Raw genomic sequence first — 10,900 nt, 5'->3', positions numbered from 1 at the left:
ACACACATGCCAGGATCACAATCAAGCAGTCATGTTAACTATGGCACCTGTTTCTATCCAGTTAGATATTCTCAAACCTCCAGAGCATTTCAGTGGAAGTCAGAATAAGGAATTCTTTAATGGCTCCAAATCCTGTTCTATATTGTTTCAAATCCAGTAAATTCTTGTTTCAGTCTTTCCTTTTACTGTGTTTACGGAGTTTACAATGACCTTGATATCTTGCATAATCCTTGACTTTAGAAGTTATCCAAAGCACATTCATAGATTCTTTAGTTAATCCTCAGTTATCTCCAACGCTGGACTTCCCTGGTGGTTCAGTGGTAAAGAATCCACCTGCCAAGCAGGAGATGTGAGTTCAATCCCTAGTTTGGGAAGATCCCCTGAAGGAGGAAATGGCAACCCACTGCAGTATTCTTGCCTGGAGAGTTCCATGGACAGAGCCTGGTGGGCCACAGTCCTTGGGATCACAAAAGAGTCAGACATGACTTAGAGACTAAACAACAGTAATCTCCAACATCTCTGCTCCCTCCTAGCTTGTTTCTCTCAGGTCTGACAAAGGCGATACCATTACTGATTTCCATTCCCCCAACACTTGAGATTTTTAACAAGATTTCAAACTTATAGAAAAGTTGCAAGTATACTACAAGGAACTCCTACATACTCTTTCCTGGACTCACCAATTGTTTATATTTTGCCCCATCTTCCTCATCTAAATCTAACTCTAAAGGAGTTGAGAGTAAGTTGGATACATCATGCCCCTACAGCCTTAAATACTCCTTTGAAAGTTTCCTAAGAAAAAGGAAATTCTTTCACACAGCATAATGAAATTACAAAGACACGGAGTCAAGAACCACTGTCACTCATCTCAACACTTACTGGCAGGAAACAGAAATTAGCCCCAGATTTCATTTCTGCATATCACAATGACAATGCTTCCCCTTCCAAAATGTAAAATGTCATACCCCTTCCAATTCTTCCTAACCCACTAATGCTTTTGCCCAAGGGCCTGAGAAAGAATAACTTATTTTAGAAAAGAAAGAACGGGAGGAGAAGTAGATCGCCCCAAACTTATGTCTTTTCCAATGAGTCAACTCTTCGCATCAGGTGGCCAAAGTATTGGAGTTTCAGCTTCAGCATCAGTCCTTCCAATGAACACCCAGGACTGATCTCCTTTAGGATAGACTGGTTGGATCTCCTTGACATCCAAGGGACTCTCATGAGTCTTCTCCAACACCACAGTTCAAAAGCATCAATTCTTCAACCCTGATGCTGGGAGGGATTGGGGGTCAGGAGGAGAAGGGGACGACAGAGTATGAGATGGCTCAATGGACATGAGTTTGAGTAAACTCCGGGAGTTTGTGATGGACAGGGAGGCCTGGTGTGCTGCGATTCATGGGGTCACAAAGAGTTGGACACGACTGAGAGACTGAACTGAACTGAACTGAAACTTACATTTTCTCCTTCCACCTGATCAAGAACATTATTTCCCAAAGAAGCTAATCTCCTGAGTTGATGATCATCCAATGCTCATGTCCATCTAGAAAATCTACATAGATCCATCCCCATTTTTCTCACGTCCCAAATAATTTCTCTTTCTTTCCTTTTTACTGCTGCGCAACTGTATTCCCAGGCAAGACTAAGTATCACTTTCTCTTAAAATTCCTTGCCCCTCCTCAAATTTACAGAAAAGTTGAAAGGGCAATACAAAGAACTTTTTCTCGAACCATTAGAGTAAGTTTTTGAGACAGGGCTCATCACCTTTAAATGCTTCAGTAGTCCCTACAAACAAGGACATTTACCTATGTACCCCAAAGCCATCACCCCAATCAGGAAAACAATGCTGACTCACTGTCATCTAATCCTCGGATCCCATCCGGTGTTTTGCCAGGTGTCCCAAACATAAACCCAGCTCAGAATCAAGCTTTGCATTTATTGGCCTGCATTGTTAATCTTCTTTAGTTTACAACAGTCTCTCAGCAATCCCTTGTCTTTCATAACTGGGATATTTCCCAAGATTACAAGTCGGGTATTTTATTAAAAGTCTCTGAAGTTTAATTTGTCTAATGTCTTCTCATGATTAGAAGCAGGTTACAGATCTTTGGCAGGACAGAAGTGATGTTGTGTTTTTTCACTGCATGCTATCAAGAAGTCCATGGTTCTGAGTTATCCCACTTCTAATGACACCCGGTTGGATTGCTTAAAGTGGCATAAGTCAAGATTCTCTACTTTGAAGTACTCTTTCTCTTTTAAATTAATAAAATATTTTTCAGGGAGGTAGTTTTTGATCATTGTTTGATAAGTATCTTTTCCTATTCTTTATCAGTTATTTATCTATATCATTTTAGATTCATTGTTTACATTGTTTATTCAATATATTATAATTATTTTGACAATTTATATTGATTCTTAAGTTATTTTCAGTTTGTTCAGTGGAATCGCCTTCAATCTGACTTTGGTGTCCTTTTGACACGTTCATGTTATTCTCTGATCATTTCCTTCCTTTCTGGTTTTAAAAATAAAAGTCCAGACTCTGTGTTTCCCTGCCTGAGACCTAGAATTAACCATTTCTCCAAGCATTACTGGTTCTTTTTACTGATATGCAGTATGTAGAAAGGAAGTTTTGGATCTGTTTTCAGGCATTTGCATTGGAAACAGCTTGGGAACATGCAACGCAAATACACACACACGCGCACACACACAGTGAAAACCATGAGTTCATAGCAATATCTCTAATTTCTATCTTTTCCTTTATCTCTTATTATAATTCCACAAATTTATGTTAACATTATAATTCAACAAATATCTAACGAGTCCCTAACATGTATATGAAGCAAAGTGCTAGATGGTGGGTGGGATCTCAGAAAATAGGATAAAATTAAATATATTTTGTAAGATTTTGTAAGGGTGTCTAGAGGAATATACAAATAACTATACTGTGAGATAATACTATAATAATAGAAAATGCCATAATAATGACTTTCAAGAACTTACTCTGTAAAAAGCACTGTGTATTTGCTGGCCACTAAAACCCCACAAAGGGTGGCAACTTATATTACTGTACACATATGAGGGGTTAAATGTTCAAAAAGTTTCAGTGTTTGCTTAAGTTTCCAAATTTAGAAAATGAGAGTGCTCTGCTTGGAGTCCATATTTGTCCAATTCCAAAATCTTTTTCCTTCATCACTATGGCATTCAGAAGATGGAAATATCCCATCTGCCAGGAGATCAGGGACGACTTCATGAGGCAAATAGCATATAAGATAGGCTTTTAAGAACTGGGATTTTGAGAAACAGATATGTCTGAAAGCTAGTTAGATTACAGAGAAGAGAAAGAGTCAAAGAATTTAAAGGGGAGACCCAGGGCATATATTCAAAAGTAGAAGACTTTGAGTACACAATGGAATTTGTGAAGGAAGTAAGACAAGACCAATAGATTGGAAAAGAACTGTAAATGGTTCTAGACCCCAGGAAAATGAGTCTGTGTTTCATTTAAGATGCAAAAGGTAACCTAAGCCCAACTCCACCACTGAACCTCACCAAGGATATCAGAAGAATGGCAATGTGGAGAACTGCTTCCAGGAAATGGCAATTAGCATCTGGCCAGCTTTAAGGATTAGAAGAGAAGAAAAAGACATTCTGGAAGACAGTTACTGAATCAGGGCCATGAGGCTGGGATGTAAGATGAAGTTAAGGGGATGAAGTACTGACCAAAACGAAAGGGGAGTGGTCAGGAGAAGAACCAAAATAAGATGTAGAACAGTTGAATGGGATTAAAAGTGGAATAGATGGAATAATATCTATGCATAAACAACTTCAGCTTGAAATATGGAGGGGAGAGCAAGGTTGAGTTATTGTAACTCCAACACGTGATGGTTGTAACTCCAATACAAAAGAAATGGAGGTTACTGGATATAGCCCAGCAAAAAAGTCACTCTCTTATCTGCACTAAATACTGCATGGCACACAAGAGATGTTCATAAAAATTGTATTTACATTTTTTTTAAATTGTGTTTAGTAAATGTACGCTTGAATGGATGTGAAGGCAGTATCACCACATGCAGACACTGGACCTCACCTTGACAGGCTTGGGGCAGAAGAGAACAGAGCTGTCAGATTCTGACATCTGAAGATGGAGAATGAGGGTGTGGGAGGTCAAGTCATAAGGAGAAAGGGGAAAGGAAAAGGGAAAGATGAAAGATGTCTCAGGACAATTCTTTAGAAACCAGAGGTGGTGTCCCCCATTGCTCTGAATCTCTGTAGCAACGTGCTGGCATGTCATACTGAATTAGTAACAGAGCGGTGGATTCAGTGGCTACAGCAGAAACCAGAATGCCAGAATACCCCACAAATACACTACTTCCCAGAAGAATAAGAGGAAAAGAAGTCCCTGCACCCACAGCTCATGAGAGGCCTGAGTTCAGGCAGACTCCCCCCCACCCACGTGGCTCAGGAGCTCCCAGCAGAACACAGGGCCGTCGGTAGAGGGCCCCTGGAGGGTGGAGTCAGGCCCTTCTGATGTGGCCGGTGTGGCCTCTTATCTCATCCATAACAGCACAGCTCCACACCAGTCTCTCCCAGCACAGAACCTGGATCACGCTGGAGTGGAGCTCTGGCTGTCCTCTGTATCTGATAAGTAGCTCACATTGACTTTCCAGCCCTCCCTTCCCCACCACTAGCTCTGACCATTGGCCCTGGGGGGCAGGCCTGGAAAATCGCTCGCACATTATTGGTGCTCTCCACCCCCCTCACCCACCCAGAGGTGAATATAAACCCTGAACAGCCTGAGGTCTGAGTATGAGAATCTCTATGTAGGTGAGTCAGAAGCTGGCTAGATAACCAGCCACTGAGTTGTCTGCTATACTCATCCTGGTCACCCCTGCTTCTCTACCAGCCCCAGGCCAAGAACATAGCTGTGGCTATGGGCCTCTGTTATCACTCTCCCAGAAACCTTTGCTCAGGCAGGTTAGAAGGTCAGGATACATAAGTCTATGTGGTAGGGAAAGTGTGAATGGAGAGATCATGGGAAGGAAAGACTGGAGGTTATTAAATACATGACCGAATTTATGATTTCTCCTGTTGACATTTTAGGTGAATATTGTTGTATCCCCTTTTTTCCTCTCAGACATGAGTAGGAAGGTGTTTATTTTTCCTACATGGTCTAGTAACACTTCTGTGAGCTTGATCACGCAGCTGGAGAAACCTCTGCAGAGGTTGCTTTGCACTTATCCTGACCTCTCCCCATGCCTCAAGCCTGTCCTCCTACGGCTACAGGCAAATAAAAATGAGATGACCTTTTTTTCTGTTTTTTTTTTTTTTTTACTGTACTGCATCTTCATTGCTGTGGGCAGGTTTTTCTCTAGTTGCATCATGTTGGGGCTACTTTTTAGTTGCAGTGCATGCTTCTCATTGTAGTGGCGTCTCTTGCTGCAGAGCACAAACTCTAGGCACTTGGACTTCAGTAGCTGAAGCACATGGGCTCTGTAGCTGTGATGCACAGGCTTAGCGGCCCCGTAGCATGTGGAGTCTTCCCAGACCAGGGATCAAACCTGTGTCCCCTACATTGGCAGGCAGGTTCTTAAGCACTGGACCACCAGGGAATCTTGAGGTGATTGTTTTCAAACCTAGGACTGGAGAGTAGAGTGTTATCTTGTGGGTGGCAAGACTTCCTCCAAGGTCTATAAGGAGTTCCTTGCCTAGGTGTCCCTCTGTGCCAGTAAGGAGCCATCCTCTGGTACTGCCAAACTCTGGGTCAACAGGCAGCTTTGGGTGAGAAAGGGACTGAAACAGGGTTACTCTGTGGGGACTCACCCCATATGGTCCTGGGGCAGGAGCAGAATTCCTACTGAGGTGGGTTTGATCAGAACCAGGCCTTTGTGGGAGGGACTGGATTGAGCATTTGTATCTGTCCATCTCCAGAAGAGACTGACTGGCTTGTGTGTGGAGGTATCTTCATCTGCCCCAGTGTCCTGGAGTGGTGGACAACAAACAGTGAAATGCAGGACGGTGTGCTGACCAGGCATCAGATGTCAAGTTGAAGTTCTGTTCCAACAGGACAAAGATAGCAAGAAGGAAAATTAACCACAGGAGAGACCAGGTCTAAAGTCAATTACACGTATCCCCTATGGCTATTACTATTTTCTTTGAAATATCCTATCTATTGAACTGCTTAATTTACAATAAAAGTACAATGACTCTTAGTATTTATTCAATATTTTTTTATGGCCCCAAACATATTTTATTTAGGGCTCATATTTTTGAGTTGTGCTGTTATTCAGAAAATAAGGAATAACCAGCATGCAATAAAAACAAAATCTGTTGAAAGAGAAAAAAAAAAAGTAAAGGGTTTAACTTCTACTAGTAAGAGAAGGTTTTGGACTTCCCACTCAAAGGAGCTTATTCTTATTTTACTCACAACTATTTATCTCTGTGGAATTTAACTGAGGACCTGCGAATTTGGATTTCCAGGACACAGTTAGTAGAAACAGAAGCGTAGAACAGGTTGGGGGATGCTGTACTCACTAAAAGCTATGGCTCCTCCTTCCTCTGGGGCATATCCCCAGAGCCGATCTAACAAAATACACATCTGGAAATCAGGGAACACAGCTGTCTGGGACCACAGAATCCAAGGCAAATCTTCACCTCCAGTAGCCCTTGAGTACATGTGTGCTAAGTTGCTTCAGTTGTGTCCAGCTCTTTGCAACATGATGGACTGTAGCCAGCCTGGCTCCTCTGTCCATGGGATTCTCCAAGCAAAAATACTGGAGAGCGTTGCCATGCCCTCCTTAGGGGATCTTCCCAACCCAGGGATGGAACACACATCTCTTATGTCTCCTGCATTGGCAGGCAGGTTCTTTACCACTAGCACCACCTGGGAAGCTCCCTATAGCTCCTGGAATGCCATAAAATAATCACTGACATAACAGTGTCCCAAAATCATCAAGAAAATACATTATGAATAACTCTCATGTCACCTTTGCTTAAAACACCTCTAAGATTCCCAGGCACTTATAGCAGAAGTTTAATATTTTTGCAAGAAACGTGGGTTGCTGAAGGATTTGACTACTTGTCTGAAGGCCCTCATATAAAATATTCAGCTTATTGATTGGTATGTAATATATGTCAGTGATATTGCAATTAATATCTGGGAGATAATGAAGAACAGGAGAGCCTTCTGCAATATCCATGAGGTTGCAAAGAATCAGACATATCTTAGTGACTAAACAACAACTACAAAAATTATAATCAACAATACATCTTTTGTTTTATTATTGCAATTAATAATAATGTAATAAATAATATTAATAACATCATATACACTGCTGTTATATATTTTAGCATTATTTTAATATTTTAATATATGTTAGTACTTTATTGTTATATAACATACTATAATTAATAGTATTAGTACACAATATATATTGCTTACTATATTATTATTGTTTTTACGTGAAATATGTAACACACTGTCCTTCTCTTAGTTGGTGCTTAGGGAGAGTGGCTTTCAATTCTGTCAAATCCTTTTCCAAACAGAAAAGAGCAAAAGATGCTAGGTTTAGGAGGGACTGCACTCATCTCACGCGCTGGTAAAGTAATGCTCAAAATTCTCCAAGCCAGGCTTCAGCAATATGTGAACCGTGAACTTCCAGATGTTCAAGCTGGTTTGAGAAAAGGCAGAGGAACCAGAGATCAAATTGCCAACATTCGCTGGATCATCGAAAAAACAAGAGAGCTCCAGAAAAACATCTATTTCTGCTTTATTGACTATGCCAAAGCCTTTGACTGCATAGATCACAATAAACTGTGGAAAATTCTGAAAGAGATGGGCATAACAGACCATCTGACCTGCCTCTTGAGAAACCTATATGCAGGTCAGGAAGCAACAGTTAGAACTGAACATGGAACAACAGACTGGTTACAATTAGGAAAAGGAGTATGTCAAGGCTGTATATTGTCACCCTGCTTATTTAACTTATATGCAGAGTACATCATGAGAAATGCTGGGCTAGATGAAGCACAAGTTGGAATCAAGATTGCCGGGAGAAATATCAATAATCTCAGATATCCAGATGATACCACTCTTATGGCAGAAAGTGAAGAGGAACTAAAAAGCCTCTTGATGAAAGTGAAAGAGGAGAGTGAAAAAATTGGCTTAAAGCTCAGCATTCAGAAAACTAAGATCATGGCATCTGGTCCCATCCCTTCATGGCAAATAGATGGGGAAATAGTGGAAACAGTGTCAGAATTTATTTTCTTGGGCTCCAAAATCACTGCAGATGGTCACTGCAGCCATGAAATTAAAAGACGCTTACTCCTTGGAAGGAATGTTATGACCAACCTAGACAGCATATTAAAAAGCAGAGACATTACTTTGCCAACAAAAGTACGTCTAGTTAAGGCTATGGTTTTTCCAGTGGTCATGTATGGATGTGAGAGATGGACTGTGAAGAAAGCTGAGCGCCAAAGAATTGATGCTTTTAACTGTGGTGTTGAAGAAGACTCTTGAGAGTCCCTTGGACTGCAGAGAGATCCAACCAGTCCATCCTAAGGCAGATCAGTCCTGGGTGCTCATTGGAAGGACTGATGCTGAAGCTGAAACCCCAATACTTTGGCCACCTCATGTGAAGAGCTGACTCATTGGAAAAGACCCTGATGCTGGGAGGGATTGATGTCAGGAGGAGAAGGAGACGACAGAGGATGAGATGGCTGGATGGTATCACTGACTCAATGGACATGTGTTTGGGTAAACTCTGGGAGTTGGTGATGGACAGGGAGGCCTGGCGTGCTGCGATTCATGGGGTCACAAAGAGTCGGACACAACTGAGTGACTGAACTGAACTGAGTCCCAGTTTAGCACATCACAGGGGCACTGGCCTTAGTTTGCAGAGAGTGGAGTCAAGGAAGATCAGAAAACAAGAATTCAGAAAGAGTCCAAGGGTTTAACCCACCTCACCATCCTCTCCCTCCCACCAAAAGTTGAAACCAACCTAAGAGAAGACTTAATAGGTGATGAAAGGCATAGACACAGGCACAGCACAATGTAATGAAAACAGAAGATTTCAGAAAGAGATGATCAAGTTAGAGTTACCATCTGAGCCTAAAAAGATTTCCTAAAAACTGAGGAAGAGCTGCTACAATGGGTTTCTTATACGTCAGGTCCCGTGAGCCTCCCCGCCAAGTAGCAGGGAAACAGGTAAGTAAACCAAGAAAAGCAGGTGTTTTACTGATATGCAAAATATTTAGCTTCTCTTTGTTACCTCTTGACTTAACTATATGTTTTCTGTTTATGATACATCTCCCCTTGATTTTATATCTTGAATACAGTATTCAAATAAAAGACATGATCCTCCCTGTCCTATTTAATTAAATATAATGAGAATAACTTTCTGCAAACATTAAATTAACACAAATTCTGAAGGAATTGGGCAGAGAGAAAAGATATATGTTTCATTTTATATAAAAGTATAATCTTCTAATTGTCACAAATATATATGAAAGCTGCTCAGTCAAGTATGACTCTTTGCAATCCCATGGACTGTAGCCTGCCAGGCTCCTCTGTCCATGGAATTCTCCAGGCCAGAATACTGGAGTGGATAGTTGTTCCCCTCTCCAGGGGATTTTCCCAACCGAGGGATCAAACCCAGGTCTCCAGCACTGCAGGCAGATTCTTTACTGAGCCACCAGGAAAGCCCATATATATATGGCATTAGTGGTAATGAATCCACCTGCCAATACTGGAGGTGCAAGAGACACAAGTTCAATCCCTGGACTGGGAAGCTCCCCTGGAGAAGGAAATGGCAGCCTGCTCCAGTATTCTTGTTTAGAAAATTCCATGGACAGAAGAGCCTGGTGGGTCACAAAGAGTTGCCCTCTGGCCCATGGGTCACAAAGAGTGGGACATGACTGAGAACACAGCACTCACACATACAACACACACATACACACACAGACACATATATGGGGCTTTCCCGGTGGCTCGGATGGTAAAGAATCTGCCTGCAATTCAGGAGACCCAGCTTTGATCCCTGAATTCAGGAAATTCCCCTGGAGAAGGGAATGGCTACCCATTCCAGTATTCTGGCCTGGAGAATTCCATGGACAGAGGAGCCTGGCAGGCTACAGTCCATGAGGTTGCAAAGAGTCGGACATGACTGATCAACTAACACTTATATATAATCTAAGAAAAAAGAAAGGGGTTCTTCATATCCAGAAAACAGAACATTAAAAATCCAAAACATCTGAAACCAAAACCACAACCATTACCAATTTATTCAGTCCCACGTAATTAATTCTTATTCTGCTTGATCTTGGGTGAGAAGTTTTATGAACCTGTCAGTTTCTCTATTAGAGTTCTAGAAGTGCCAACTAAGTCCAGTAGTGTGGTCTCAAAATTAAGTAAGCTAAGCCATCAGAATCCTCTAGCCCAGAGTTCTTGTCATAGTCTTTTCCAAGGGTCTCTGAGAAGACAAAGCATTCTGGCCTATAGAAAATGGCAAATACTTCCAGGGAAGAATCAGAGCAAAACAAAATCTGTCTTTGGGTGATAAAATATTTTAAATGTCATGGTTAAGATTTGGTAACAGTTAAGTCGATAAGAATATTTGGTTTTTCTATGACACTCAACATTATAGAATAATTACTAGAATAGTGATTGGACAGCTCATGGATGTCCTAATTTCTAGGAAATTAATACAACTTCTGGAATGCTTACATTTATATTTAGCCATACAAATATAGCCTAAATTAACATCACTTCTTATTTGGAAGAGGACAAGACTTTCTATGCAATAATCCAACCTATCAAATAAACCAAATTAGTATAACATCTCTCTTTTCACAAGGTGAGAGAACAAATCTCTTGAGATTTTCCATGGGATCTTTGGAAAATCTAAGTCAGTTTGGA

This window comes from Muntiacus reevesi, chromosome 1, assembly GCF_963930625.1.
Source record: "Muntiacus reevesi chromosome 1, mMunRee1.1, whole genome shotgun sequence".
NCBI lineage: Eukaryota > Metazoa > Chordata > Mammalia > Artiodactyla > Cervidae > Muntiacus > Muntiacus reevesi.
Note: the sequence above shows the minus strand (reverse complement) of the source record.